At 38.2% G+C, this 15,802-nt stretch overlaps 1 protein-coding gene across 1 annotated transcript in view; it reads right to left on the bottom strand.

Moving 5' to 3' along the window:
• KCNJ15 (potassium inwardly rectifying channel subfamily J member 15) overlaps nucleotides 1-5,154 on the bottom strand; it is an 87,085-nt gene extending 81,931 nt beyond the window's left edge. Inside the window, exon 1 of the mRNA XM_045813542.2 lies at nucleotides 4,927-5,154. The gene's annotated coding sequence lies outside the window, so the exon portion shown is untranslated. The remainder of the gene's footprint in view (nucleotides 1-4,926) is intronic.
• Between the last annotated feature and the right edge of the window lie 10,648 nt (nucleotides 5,155-15,802).

The raw sequence follows: 15,802 nt of genomic DNA, 5'->3' as shown, positions 1-15,802 counted from the left end.
TAAGAGAAAACTGAAGCTGAAGTAATCATAGGGAGTAAATAGTAAAAATTAGAGTGGAAATTAATTAAATAGAGATTAGAAAAAACATGTAAAAAATTAATTAAACCAAAAGTTGGTTCCTTGAAAAGACCAACAAAATTGATAAAGACTGACTAAGAAAAATAATTAAAAACTCAAATTATTAAAATCAAGAATGAGAGCAGATTGGCCATCATTACCAGTCTTCTAGAAATAAAAACGATTATAAGGGAATAATATGAAGTGCTCTGTGCCATGGGCATATATGACATGGACAAGTTCTTAGAAAGACACCAACTACTGCAAGTGACTCTAGAAGAAACAAAATAGGAAAACACATATAACAAGTAAAACAACTAACTTACTAACTTAAAAGCTTCTTGCAAAGAAAGGCCAAAGACCCAGATAACTTGATTGGTACATTTTACCAAACAGTTGAAACAAAAATTAATAGCAACAAGTCAAGGGGCACCTGGGTGGCTCGGTCGGTTAAGCGTCCGACTCTTGATTTCAGCTCAGGTCATGATCTCAGGGTCATGCGATCCAGCCCCACATCATCCGGCTCTGCACTGGATGTGGAGCCTGCTTAAGATTCTCTCTATCCCTCTGCCCCTACCCCCCCCCCAAATAAAAAATAATAAATAGCAACTATTCAAAAATTATTTGAGCAAATAGAAAAAGAGGGAACAATTTTCAACTCATTCTATGAGACCAGTGTTACACAGATACAAAAACCAAACAAATACATCATTAAAAAAACTCTTAAAACTACAGACAAATGTCTTTTATGAATACAGACCAAAAAAAAAAAATCCTCAGCAAAATACTAGCAAACCGAATCCAGCAATATATAAAAAGAATTATCCACTATGACCAAATGAAATGTATCTCCAAAATACAAGCCTGGTTTACCATCCAAAAATCAATCAATGTATTACACCATATCAATAAAATAAAGGACAAAACCACATGATCATTCCAAAAGAATGGAAAAAGCATTTGACAAAATGTAATACCCATTCACGATTTAAAAAAAAACAAAACACTCAACAAACTAGGAAGAGAATAAACTCTCCTCAACACAATAAAAGGTATCTACAAAAAATCTATAATACTTAAGGATGAAAGATTGAATGCTTCTTCCCCAAGATTGGGAATAATACCAACACGTCCATTCTCTCACCATGTGTGTTTGACATTATACTGGAGGGTCTAGCCTGGGAAATTAGGCAAACAAAAGGAAGAAAACCCATCCAGACCGTAGAGGAAGAAGGAAAATAATCTCTATTTGCATACGGGATTGTCTTATATGTAGAAAATCCTAAGAATCCACTAAAAAATCATGAGTTCAGCAAGACTGCAGGATACAAGAACAATTTACAAACCTCCATTGTATTGCTATATGCTAGCAATGAGCAACCTGAAAATGACATTAAGAAGGCCATTTTTAATAGCATCAAAAATATTTAGGAATAAACTTAGCAAAAAATAGTATAAGACTTACACCCTGAAAATTACCAAAAAGAATGTTGAAAGGAATTAAAAAAAAGCAAAATAAATGAGAAAGTATTTCATGTTCACGGACTGAAAGACTTCATATTGTTAAAATGGCAGTATTCCTCAAATGATCTGCAGATTCAATGCGATGCCTCTCAAAATCTCAGCTGGCTGTGTTTCAGAAATTGACAATTTATATGAAAATCCGAAGGACACAGAATAGCTAAAAGAATATTGACAAAGAGCAAAGTTGAGGAACTCACATTTCCTGATTTCAAAACTTGCTACAAAACTACAATAAACAAGATAGTGTAGTACTGGCATAAGGACAGACAGATCAATAAAACAGAATAGAGGCTCCAAATAAACTCTCACATTTTTGATCAATTAGTTTCACCAAGAGGCCAAGATAGTTCAATGGGGCCAGAAAAGTCTTTTCGACAAATGGTGCTGGCAGAACTGGATGTCCACTTGCAAAAGAATGAAGTTGGATGCCTTCGTTACACTACACAAAAAAATTAACTCAAAATAGACTATAGAGCTAAATGCAAGAGCTAAAATTATATGACTCTTGAAAGGAAACATGAAAGTAAGGCTTTAAATATGATGTAAAAAAACCCATAAGTAACAAAAGGAAAAAACAGATAAATTAGAGCTTAGCAAAATTGAAAACTTTCACGTTGCAAATCACACCAAGAAAGTGAAAACACGACCCACAGAATGAAAGAAAATATTTGCAAATCACAGATCTGATAAGGGACTTGTGTCTATATTTTTAGCAACTCAATAATAAAAAACAAATAACAGAATTTAAAAATGGATGATTGATCTGAATAGACATTTCTTCAGAGAAGATAAGCAGCTGGTCGATAAGCACATGAAAAGATGCTCAACATTATTAGTCCTTAGGGAAATGCACATCAAAACCACAGTGAGTTACCACTCGGCACCTGCGAGCAAAGTTATCATGAAAAAGACATGGGATGTGAAGAAATTGGGACCTCCTATGTTCCTGGTGGTGATGCAGAGGGGTTGCACTGGTTTGGAAAACAATTTGACAGTTCCTCAAAATGGGAAACGTGGAGTTATATGATCTAGTAATTCTACTCCTTGGTATGGGCCCAAGAGAAATGAAAACACACATTCACACAAGAACTTGTACATGAACACACAAGTAGCACTATTCAAAATCGCCACAGAGTAGAAATAACCCAGATGCCATCAACTGATGAATGCATAAGTGAGATATAGTTTATTTATATACCATGTTATTCATCAATGAAAAAGGATGAATTACCGACACCTGCTACAATATGGATGAACCTGGAAAACTTGATGCTAAGTGAAAGAAACCAGACCCAAAAGGTCACATACGGTATAACGCCATTGATATGAAATATACACAATAGGCAAGTCTGTAGAAATAGCAAGTCGATTGGTGATTGTCTAGGGCTTGGGGATGGGAAGGGCGGTGGCATGATGCTGAAAGTGGATGAAAATGTAACTTTTGGGGGGATGATCAAAATGTAAAATTGATTATGGTGATTGTACAAGTCTGTGAACAAACTAAACGTTGTACGATGCACTCCAAATGTGTGCGTTTTTTGATATGTGAACATCTCAATAAGGATGTCAAAAAATCTAATCTATACACATCAGTCATGTAGTATGAGTTTTGGTTTCCTGAGAAAAATTATTACAGTAGCATTTTTCAATGTGTTGCCACTATTGACATTTGGGGCTAAATCATTATCTGTTGTTGGCGAGTGTTCTTTGTCCTGTGCATTGTAGGATGCTTGGCTGTATCCTGGGACTCTACCCACTGGGAGCCAGCAGCGTCCCGTCCCCTAGGTATGACAACCAAAACTGTCTCCTACCTTGACAAATGTCCCTGGAAGGTGCAGAATAGTTCCACTGGAGAACCACTGTGCGGAGGGCTTAACAGCAGTAATTGTATGACATCAACATTTCAGCTCTTACTAACCCTTTAGGCTGCTAGAAACTTAAACACTTGCCCCTTATTTCTCACAACAAAACTAAATAGATTGTTTTCATTACTTTCCACTTTTGTCCTGGAGCTCAAGGGGAAGCCAGTGAGGAAAATGGTCTAGGTGCAATCATAACTTTCCCCAGACCGGTGCCTGCATTGTCTCTACTTAACGGCTATACCCGGGGTTGTAATGTAGCCTGTGTCTAATGAAATGTTAAATTTGCTTGCCACACGTTTGGTAGACAGTCCTCCTAAATAAGAAAATATTTAGAGAGGTAAAAATCATTTATCTTTTATTCTATTACTGGTTATGGAGTTAATAGCATGACTGTCTATGCAAAGTAAGAAAAAAAAAGACAAGCAGGATTCCATGGAGATCTAGATAAAAATGTTTCACTTGAATTTAATTCTTTTTGGCAACTCAGCCAAGTGAACTTCTCAATCTGTATTCAAGGAGTCCCACAAAAACTTCAGTGATTGGAAAACACGAAAGTTGATTTCCAAGTAAAGCAAGAAGGCATGTGATTGATTCTACCACTGCTTAACACAAAGCTGAAAAGGAAGGAATGAGAAAGATTAATCATCTTGAAACCCCAGGAGAGGCCAGAATCAGAATTGTGAGTCCCGGGGAGAAAAAAAAAATGAGAAAAATGTGACGAATGTGACAAGAGGGTGTTGAATCAGTCACTGATAAAAGGGAACGGGTCGCTCCCTCACCAAGTTGCAGCAATAGAAACAAACAAGGAAAGCCAAAAGCCAATGCAATGGGAAAACATGTCGGTTTTATGCACACATCCTCACAAACACATTACTCACCACGGAGTAGTAATGCTCTTCGTCATGTACTCACTTCATGCTACGAAAACTGGATGTCTCCCATTGACTGACTTTCCCTGCACAGCAAAATCATGCAGTCTTTCCATTACGGACCTCCCATGCTAATGCAATGCCCCACCGTGTCCTCCCGGACGTCTAGAAAGGACATCAGGATGGGGGTGCGTGGGTGGGAGGTGGTCGGAGGCGTGCACTCTGCCTTTCCACATTGCCCGGGATCAGCCGGGAGCACAGCCAGTATTTTCCAGCTCGTTTGTGTTAGTGATTTCTTGCTGTGCCCTGCACTGATTTCTTTTTCCAATCTATCTGATTCAGAGGAACGGACACCATCATCGTCGTGCTCCAGTACTGCCCTTTACACTCACACCCTGATCTGAATATCTGGCATCACATTTTTTCCTCTCCTTGTGACTACATCTTATCCTGGACTTTTTCATCGTAAAGTTCTGCCCGCTCTCTCATGCTGAGCCCCCAGGTCCAAAAGCCCGAATGACCATGGCCACGTGTTTGGAGAACGGGAGGCCTCTGGCCACCAAGCTGGCTGTCGTGCAAAGCCATTCTGCACCCCTCTTGGCTTTAACACTTACCACTCGGACTGGTCCTGTTTTGTTCCTCGGGGAAATCCCGGACTCCAGGGTTGAGGGCAGGAGAGGACGAGGAAGCCCTCCGCGCAGAGCGTGTGTGAACGCCAGGTGTGCGCGCCCTCACCTGCGCGTGTCCCTGTTGCTACGCGTGGAGTGCGAGGTAGAATGAGAACCTCGAGTCACCTCAACGAAGGCACCAGGGCCGTGGATGTTCAAGCTCTTCTCCACAGACTTTCTAGTCTCACAAGGAATTTCTTCCACGTCTTGGAGTTGACAGGAATTGGACAAGCCTTGGTCTTACCACAACCCAGCGCATTGGGCAATCTAAGGGCGGGACTCTCCCTCAACGTTGGGGTTGCCAGTTCAGTAGGGCCTGAAGTTCCTTTTCTGAAAAGGAAAGTTCACGCTGTGGCAAAACTGACTAAACACGGTTTTTTTGTTTGTTTGTTTTGTATTTGGTGGGGGGTGGGGGTTCCAGTTTTAATCAATCTGAGTGAGCAAAAAAAAAAAAAAAAAATCAAAGGAAGAATCACCTGGTGAAAATGTTCCATAAAATGCAGACTTTCCTCAACTTTGGATATTTTCCCCTCTTTGTCCTTCTGCTCTTCTGTTGGGACAACCACTTTGTTGTTGAGGAAGTTGAACAAAATGTAAATGGAGTTGTGTTGGCAGAAGGTGCTTTCCTATGTTGTTTGGGAGAGATTACAATACATCGACTTTCCTGACTGCCTCAAGCTTCATACAACTTCAGCCTTCCACCAAAACTCTCCTTTTAATGATAAATGGTTCTCCTATGATTCTGAGCCTCACAGAGGACCTTCCCTGGAAGCGGTTTGTATTTACGCCATCTACTGGGTGTTAGTGGAACTGCAGATACTGCTGCTAACCACGTTTATCCTTGTTCTGTGCCCAAGGCTTCCAAGAAAATAGAGGTCTCTCTCAGAAATGATGAACAATTTAGGAAACACAAATATACGGTATATCACTTAGATCATCAGGTGTTCCTGAGATGTTAATTTTATTTTTAGAAGTGTTTTTTTTTTTTCAGGAAAGGAAATGTTCCATATTTTAACTCTCCAGTTTTTCATGTTGAATCTAAGGAAATATCCCTGAGATCAGGTCGTAAACCTCATGGTCCAAATATTTAAAAATACTGCATAGCATTTAAAAAAAAAAAGCAACGCTCAAAAGAGGTTCCAGAAACATGTGACCTGATATTAAAGCAGATGGGAGGGAGTGGAGTGGATTTTGGCTTTGGAAATGCAGGAAGCTAAGTCTTCAATACCCATACAGGGACAGAAGTTGAGGTCTTGGAACCAGACAAAGCAAGAGCAGGAACTGAGATTACCCCATTAGGACTGGACTGTGAAAGCTGGACTGGAAAATCACCTACTCGTTAATAAAGGGTTACAACAAGGAAGGCTATTTCTTTCTGTCCGGATTTAGGTGCAAAGGTAGAAATATCCTTAAGAATCCAATAGCATAGCCCTTTCTGATCACAAGGTTCAAATTTGCATTCCCCCACTTTGTCCAGGAATTCCCTAGCTACGAAATAAGCACAAAACTTGTTCCAGACCAATGTGTCCCTTTGGAATCTTAGCAGATAAGCAAAACCAAAACCAAAAACAAAACAAAAACAAAAACAAAAAAACCCAAAAAACTCTCTTGAGAAAAACTCTGATAACCCAGACCACATGGAAAAAAGACAAACCCCAATGAAGATTAGTTCCCATTTAAAAAAAATTAAAATATTCAAGGACACAATACACCCCACAAGGTGGTGAGCAGGCACACAGTGCATATCAGAATTAGAATTCTAATAGCAGATATATAAGAAGATAATTGAAAGAGAATATCAGATAAGAGTGTTTAAAATGATTGAAGATACAGGTTAAAAAATGGTAGAGAAAAGGAATAAACAGATTAGGAAAAACCAAGCTATATCTTTGAATATAGATATAGCTTGAATATAGAACTGTGAAATAAAACACAGTTACTGAAATTAAAATCTCAGTTGGCAGGCTAAGTTAACAGAAGAGATATGGCTGAAGAGAATATTAGTGAACTGGAAGACAGGTATGAGAAAATTACTAACAATGCAGCAGGGAGGGAGAAAGAAATGGGAACTATGAGAGGATAAGTAACTCTAACATATGTTTTATAGCTGTTCCAGAAAGAAAGTAGAAAAATTAAGGCAGATGTAAAATTCAAGGTAATAATTGGTGAGAATTTTCTAAAACAGACAGAGAAAGACAAATACCATATGATTTCACTTATATGTGGAATCCAAGAAACCAACCCAACAACCACACAAGCACAAACTCAAATATAGAGGACAAACTGATGGTTACCAGAGGGGAGGGGGGATGGGTAAAATAGGTAAAGGGGCGTAAAAGGTACACATCTCCAGGTACAAAATAAACACGTCATGGAGATGAAAAGTACGTATGGGAAATAAAGTCAATACTGTTGTAATAAAGTATGGCGGCAGACATCAGGGCGAGCACTGAATAATGTACAGAATTGTCAAATCACTATGCTGTGCGCCTGGAACTAACACAACATTGTACGTCAATTATATTTCAAGAATTTAAAAAATCAGTTAAATTCTTTTAAAAAAGGAAAAAAGAGAAGGACACTCAGACTCAAGAAACATACTGAGTTTGGAGCAAGAAGATATGAATTTAAATCTACCCCTGGACACATTGTAGCAAAGATCAAATACTAAAAAGTACCAGAGAGAAAAGCAGATGAACTATAACCAAACAACAACTAGTGTAGTGTAAAGCAGAGTTCTTGAAGCAATACGGGAGATCAAAAGATGGTGAGGTAATAGAGTTAAGGTCCTCAGGGGAAAATATCAGCATAGAACTTTATATACAACCAAGCGATTGTTCAGGAGTAAGCATGGAATAACATTTTCATTTATTTATTTTTAGGATTTTATTTATTTATTTATTTATTTATTTATTTACTTATTTATTTGAGACAGAAAACACGAGTGGGGGGAAGGGCGGAGGAGGAAGAGAATCTCAAGCAGACTCTGTGCCCTTGATCTTGAGACCCTGGGATCATAACCTGAGCTGAAATCAAGAGTGGGATACTCAGCCAACTGAGCCACCCAGGCCCCCCAATAACATTTTTATTTTTAACTTTTTTATTTATATAAATATAATTCTATCCTACATGTAACAAATATGATATGTTTTTATTTATATAAAACCTGAGGAAGAATCACAAACTTAGGGGCGCCTGGGTGGCTCAGTCATTGAGAGTCTGCCTTGGGCTCAGGGCGTGATCCCGGCGATCTGGGATCGAGCCCCACATCAGGCTCCTCTGCTGGGAGCCTGCTTCTTCCTCTCCCACTCCCCTTGCTTGTGTTCCCTCTCTCGCTGGCTGTGTCTCTCTCTGTTAAATAAATAAATAAAATCTTTAAAAAAAAAAAGAATCATAAACTTAATTGAATATGCAAATAACTACAAGTGATTTAGGGACCATTAAAAAATTGCAACTAAATATAAAGCATAATGACGAGGCTCAACTAAACCAGGAGATGAGCACAGCATAGAAGGTGGGAGGGGTGATCTGGACTTCAGTCAAACCCCTGTGCTTCTGCAGTTCATGAGAACGGCTGAGACAATCATTAACATTAGAACCCAGTGAAGTATGCATACTAAATATTTAAGTGTTACCAGTGAAAGACCAGAAGTACAATATATAACTTACAAGAGTAGACAAGAGGGAATTTTAGAAAATATAAAACAAAACAGAACTTAATTTCTAAAAGAAAGGACTAGAGAAGAAGCCAAAAATTATGGTATGTATAGAATTTAAAGGGACACGGTAGAAATTCATTTTTAAATTGTTAAAATGGGCTAACTTTATGAATTAAAATATAGGGATTTTTAGTTTTGATTTAAAAAATCCAACTATGCTATTTAAACTAAACAAAAAGTAAAGATATAAAGAAGATGGAAGAAAACTAATGGAGTTATTCATGCCAGACAAAATAGGCTTTACGGTAAAAAACAAAATAAAACAAAAAATGTTATTTGAAATCAAGAGGGTCACCACATCATGAAAGAGGCATAATTCAAGAAAAAAATATGTAAAAATTCTGAGATTATGTGTATCAGACTATATAACCTGAAAATAAATACAAACAAGATGAGGAAATAATCAGGTTAAAACTGAAACATCAGCAAGAAGAACTGAAAACTTGAACACATCCATCTCAGAAAAAGATGAGCTAAAAGGAACTGTTAGGTAGAAAAAGAATTTTTAAGTGAGAGAATTAACAACTTGACATAGTTAGTATCCATGGAAACCCTATCTCCTAATGAGAGAACGTAACATTTTTATGCATCCATGAACACGCAAAAGTTGACCTCTTAATAAGTCACAAAGCAAATCTTTAAAATACCAAAGAACTTCTATAATGGGACCATGTTCTTTTGGCACAATATTTTTAAAAATAGAAAATAATTATTTGAAGTTAATTTAAAACATCTGTTTTAAACATTTGGAAGTATAAAACACACTTCTAAATAAACCCAGCTCATAGAATGGGTCAAAGTGGATGATGGTTAGAAAGGCATGAAAATACAACTACTACACCCCAAAAACGGAGCAGTATTTTGAAGGAAATGTATTGACTTCAGTAGAAATATATATCACAGTCATTAGGAAAAAAAAGAGCAAGTCTTAAAATTAATAAGCTTTGCAGTCAGTGTGAGAAGTTAGAAAAAGGACAGACCTAACCATAAAGAAAGTAGTTCAAGAAAATAAAATTTAAAACCCCAAATAATGCAATGACAAATGAAGAAAAAGTAGGTAATGTCAACTATGTTAAAAGAATATTTTTAACACCAAAAAATATATACAAAGAGAGAGAGAGACAATATTATGTCAGAATAAAAGATAAGTCACATAAATTGAAGAAATGGCTTTATGAAAAATGATTATTACATTTTTCTTATTATCTTACATTTTGTCCTTGACCCTTGAAAATTTCTTTATAGACTGGCCTGACGTTTTGAGTTGTTTTTTGGAAATGATTGCATCACACCCTGAAGTTTCCTATTTTGATAGCATATGCTCGATATACTTCTGAAAGCCAAGCGATTTTTATATAAAATAACATTTTTGTGACATGCCCATAAACGAGTTAGAAGTTGTGCTTCATTTATCTTTGAAATATCCATGAGTTTAAAAATTAACAGGAGAAACTGTTTAGCTCAACACACCTAGTGCTTGGAAAGGACTTTGATGTGTTTAGTGACCCCTTACGGGGGGCACGTCTAGAATTTAGATCCCGCTCTCTCTTCTCTGACAACCATCTGACATATGCTCCCAGCTGCATGTTAAAAAAACCTCTCTTATTCTATGATTTTAGTCGCACAGTCGAGGTGACCACAATAGGTAAACAGTATTTTATTCTTACGCCAACAAGGCACTTTTATGGTCAATCTTTTCTCTTCTACTATTCTAGATTCCCTTTACAAATTATCAGTAGTTTCATTTGAAAGTAAACTCACAAAACCTACTATGGCCAGAAAAGTATTCATGACCCATATATTCTGAATTAGTAAATGAAAGGCATGAACAAAATCCTCGACTCAGATTATGCTCACGTGGAATCTTCTGGACACACAGGTTAATTGAAAGAGATGCCGAAATGACCTGTGTTCATAGTTCTATTTCTTACCAGTTAATGAGTTACCCTACAAGTCAGTTTTCTCATCTGTGAAAGTGAAATAATAGTGGTACTTCTCCCTGAGGGTTGCCGTGGGTGAAATTATGAGACACAATATTCTTAGTTTGCTGTTGGTGCTCGTGACGTATTATACGCACTCCCTCACCTCCACAGATGTTGTAGCAGCATCAGTGAAAGTAACAACGATTAATAATAAAAATAATAAATATTATTATGAAATTACTAAAATTTAAAATTAAAAATAACAGCAACAATAGTAGTTATTATATTTATGGAATATTATATAGCAGGTACTATGCTCAACAGTTCCAACGTATTAACTCAGCCTTTGAACTACCACTTTGGGTAGGTACTATTATTATCATGCCTATTTTACATATGAAGAAACTGGGGAATCCAGAGGTTAAATCAGAGGTGGGCAAATGGCAGCCTGCAGGCAGATCAGGCCACGCCCATTTGCTTCCCTATGGAGGCTTTCATGCTACACTGGCAGAGCGGAGTACTTGCCACGGGGGTGCATATGGCCCACAACGCCTGAATACCTACTTTCTGGTTGATCCTTTACAGAAAAATCATGTGGGCTCCTGAGTTAGATAATTGTCCAAGTTCACACTAAGATCAGTCTTTAGAGCTAAATAGTTCCTTCAAATTGAGAGCCTTCGTCTTAACCGTGGTTTTATGACATAAAGAATGTATTGCCTCTCTCCTGTTTACTAACTGTGACATTCCCAGTATTGAGAGCCTCTGTAACAAGTGAACCTGGGAATCTTGAGGCTGACCGTGATAGAAGGGTATCTCACAGAGTCCACGGATGTTCGGTGAGGGGGTAGCTGGGCTGGGGGTGGGAAGGAAGGACTCTACCCCTCGCAGTCATTCTGGGGTTGCGGCTTCCACAGTTGCGAAGGCCCCTTGAAGGTCAACATCCAAGGCAAAGAGAGAGTGGAGGGTTACATAGGAGGTGTCTTGGGGCCGGGCCCAGACGCTGCATGCATCACTTCCATCCATATCTCCTTGGCCATAACTCAGAAATATGGCCTTATTTATGCAAAGGATGCTAAGAAATGCAGGCTGTCAGGAAAAGGGAAATGGGATTAGCGTACAATGGGCCAGTTTCTGCTAAAGGATGATTCTACAACTTCTTTTTTCACTTGACTATTACACCTTCCACATTTTATCCATGCTGATGGGATGGATATCCATGTAGATGGAATTTGTTCGTTTCATGTCCACGTAGTATTCCATTGTGTGGCTTTCCCACAATTTATGTGTGCATTCTCCTGTTGACAGGCCTCTGGATGGCTTCCAGTTTGGGGTTATTGCAAACAATGCTGCCAAGAATGCATCGAACTGGTCTCCTCGGACACGTAGAAAGGTCCCCTATAGTAATATGAACAAGGAGAATGGCTGGGCCCGTGGTTCATTGACCTGTAGCTTTTACCAGATATCACCATACTGCCCTGCACCATATGTGAAACAATTGACGTGCACAGCAGGAATTAGGACTAGTTTCTCACTTGCTTCTCATGTGTTTTAAATTTTGTCCATTGGATGGGTATAAATAGCTCATTATTATTTCAATTGTTTCAAGAAATTTTGAAAAGGTTGACTTGTATCCAGCCTCTATAAAGAACTCTTCCAATTCAACACTAAAAAGATAAATAATTCAATTGAGAAATGGAGAAAAGTTGTCAATAGGCAGTTCTCCCAAGAAGGCATGGAAATAGCCACTAAGCCCATGAAGACAGGCACGCCTTCGTTAGTTACTGGGGGAAAAAAGTAAAAACTATGACAAAATGTCACTCCCCCTCTAGGATGCTTCATTGTCCAAAGGCAGGTAATGACGTGGGCTAGTGGGGTTTTGGAGAAATTAGAACCCCCGTGCATTGCTGGTGTGATTGCAAAATAGTGAAGCTGCTTTGGAAAACACTCTGGCAGTTTTTCAAAATGTTAACATGGAGTTACCATATAACCCAGCAATTCCAGTTCTAGGTAGATACCTCGAGGAACAAAAATATATGTTCACCCAAAAATGTGTACATAAATGTTCACGGCAGCGTTATTCATAATAGCCAAAATGTGGAAACAACCTAAATGTCTATCGACTGATGAATGGACCCATAAAATGTGGTCTATCCATGCAATGGAATATTATTCAGGCTTAGGAAGGAATGAAGTGCTGATACATGGCATAGCATGGATGAACTTTGAAAACATGCCACTAAATGGAAGAAGCCAATCACAAAAATGCTATGTACTGTATGATTCCATTTATAGGAAATGCCCAGAATAGGCAAATCCGTAGGAAGAGAAAGCAAAGTCATGTTTTTCTAGGGAGGTGAGGGCAAGGAGGAATGGGGGGTGACTGTTAGTGGGGACAGGGCTTTTGGGGGGAGAGATGAAAATATCCTGAAATTAAATAGTGCAACACATACAGTTGCAGAACGTGAATGTAACAAAACCCACTAAACCGTATGCTGTAAAAGGGTGAATTTGATGGTATGTGAATAAAGTTCAATAAAGCTGTCATTTTAAACAGTCTGGAAAGGTAGACAGTATTTCCCTATATCATTCAGCTTTTCAAGTTGCTCATCTGTGATTTACCTATAAGTATTTGCCAAGTTTGATCAGTTATTTGTCCTCTTTTAATTGATTTTAGGTGTTTACTTAACATCCAGTGGAGTGAATATCAACTCCCCTTCTTCTCTGGTCTCTGTTCTTTTGCTCTTCTCCTTCCTTTTCAAAACTGTCTTGATAATTCCCAAACTCTTCCAGAGAAACATGGAGATCAGCTTGTCATTTTCCACCAAAAACTCCTGGTTGGATTTTGTCTGAAATTAGATTAAATTCAGAGATCAACAGGGAATTCTCCCCTTTGAGAAACGAAGTCTTCTCATTTGTGACCATGACATGTCTCTCCACCTAGAATTCCTCTGTACGTCTCTTGGTGGGTTTTGTTTTTGTTTTTTTTACTTTTTCCACCAGCGCCTCTGTGCTTCAATGTCTTTTATTCCATATAGGTATTATTTCTAGGTGTAATATAAATATAATGTGTGTTTGTACACAGATGTGTCTATACAGAATTCATCCTCATTGTTCACAGATTCCATATTCGTAAATTTGCCTACCTTCTAAAATGTATCTGTAACCCCCAAATCTAGACTAGGGGCAACCGCACTGTCATTTACAGACACACACACCCGAATCAGTGAAAATTCTGAGATGTAGAGTTTCAATCTCAGTGGAGTTTAAGCAAGGCAACGCCCTGCATTTCTGCTTCGGTGCTTGCCCTGTACATAAGTGTCCTTGCGGGCTATTTAGTGTGCATTTTCCACATTTTTGTGCTTTCCGTGGGTGATTTCACTGTTTAAAATGCCTCCCATCCCCAGCGTGGTGCTGAAATGCTGGCTGGTTGGTGTTCCTACGTGTAAGAAGGCCATCAGCTGCTTTATAGAGAGAATATGTGAGTTAGATAAACTTCATTTCGATAAGAGTTACAGGGCTGTTGGCACAAGTTCAATTTTTTTTAAGATTTATTTATTTGAGAGAGAGAGAGCGAGCATGAGCAGGTGAAGGGGCAGAGGGAGAGAATATCCAGGCAGACTCCTGCTGAGTGTGGAGTCCAATGCGGGGCTGGATCCCAAGACCCAGGTCGTGATGTCTGAAACCAAGAGTCAGACGCTTAACCGACAGAACCATCCAGGTGCCCCCCACGAGTTCAATGTTAATGAAATAATATATGTTAAATAAATACAAAATTATGTATCTTTAAACAGAAACACACACAAAATAAGTTTATGCATCTATCTATTGACGAGAACACCGTGACCAGAGGTTTCGGGGATTTTAATGTGTATTTCCCTAGGAGCAATGACTCAGGATGGACTAATTCAGTGTTCATGGTGACTTCATAGAATGTAAGTACTGTGAATAACTAGGATCAACTGTGTGTGAAAATACGCTTAAGTACATATATATGTATAATTATAAATATATGTAATAAAAACATCTATGGGAATCTTAGAATCTTGTAAAAGGAATATTTTGATAAATTTAAATGAAATATTTTAAATATTTCATATAATGTCTGTTTCCTATGTAAAGGAATGAGATTTACTTTTTTGTACTATTCTTCTCCCTGGCAAAATGTGTTTTCTCTAAAATCTTCCATGCAATATTGAACAGAAAAGAGCGAGCACCTTTCCTGGTTTTAAGGGAAATGCTTAAAAAGTTTCACCATTAAGCATCATATTTGCTTATGATCAATACCAGACTTCTGTTAGATACATTCTATTATTTCAACTTCATTAATAGATTTTTTTAATGAATGAGTCCTAGATTGTTGAATTAATTTCCTACATATATTAAGATAATCATGTTTTTCTCCCTTAAATCTGATAATATGGTGAATCAGGTAATAGATTTTCTAAAGTTAAACCATTAATACACTCCTGTGATAAATCCTATTTCGTTATGCTGTATTTATATGTGAGTTCTATTTGGTTTGCTGATATTTTATTTACATTTTCATATGTACTATTGCTTGTTCCTATCAGTGATATGGATCTTATCATTTCCTTCCATGTACTGTGCTTATCTGGCTTTGTTATCCACGTGTTTTGTTTTATTTTTTGGTGTCATAGAATACATTGTCAAACTTACTCTGTCCATTACTCTTCCGAAAATGTGATGTGGAAGTATCTATCTCCTGAAAAGTTGATTTAGGTTGAACTATATAATAATGTGCCTTTTTCATGTAGGGACAATCTCGCTATCAGTTTTATTTCTTTAATTGTTCTAGGTCTATTGACATTTTCTTTTCAGTCAATTTTGGTAATTTATTTACAAAACTACTACCATGTGATCAGTCATAAAAGACTTTATGATCAGTCATAAAGGACACCATTGTGGCTCCCTTCTCACTTGCTCTTGGGTCCCTCCTTGGGGGTGAAACCACCTGACATATCATGAGGATACTCAAGCAAACTTATGTCTGAAGAGGTCCACGTGGTGAACTGAGGCCTCCTGCCAACAGCCGAGCGGGTGAACCGTCTTGGGAACAGAGCCTCCAGCCCTGGTCAAGCCTTCAGCTACCTGCCGTGCCAGCCAGGACCCCGACTGCAGCTCTGCAGAGATCCAAACTAGAGCCCAACAGCCAAGCTGCTC

Source organism: Ursus americanus, chromosome 4 (genome assembly GCF_024610735.1).
Source record: "Ursus americanus isolate L20-20 chromosome 4, mUrsAme1.1.p, whole genome shotgun sequence".
Classification (NCBI taxonomy): domain Eukaryota; kingdom Metazoa; phylum Chordata; class Mammalia; order Carnivora; family Ursidae; genus Ursus; species Ursus americanus.
This window is presented reverse-complemented; position numbering and strand designations above follow the sequence as displayed.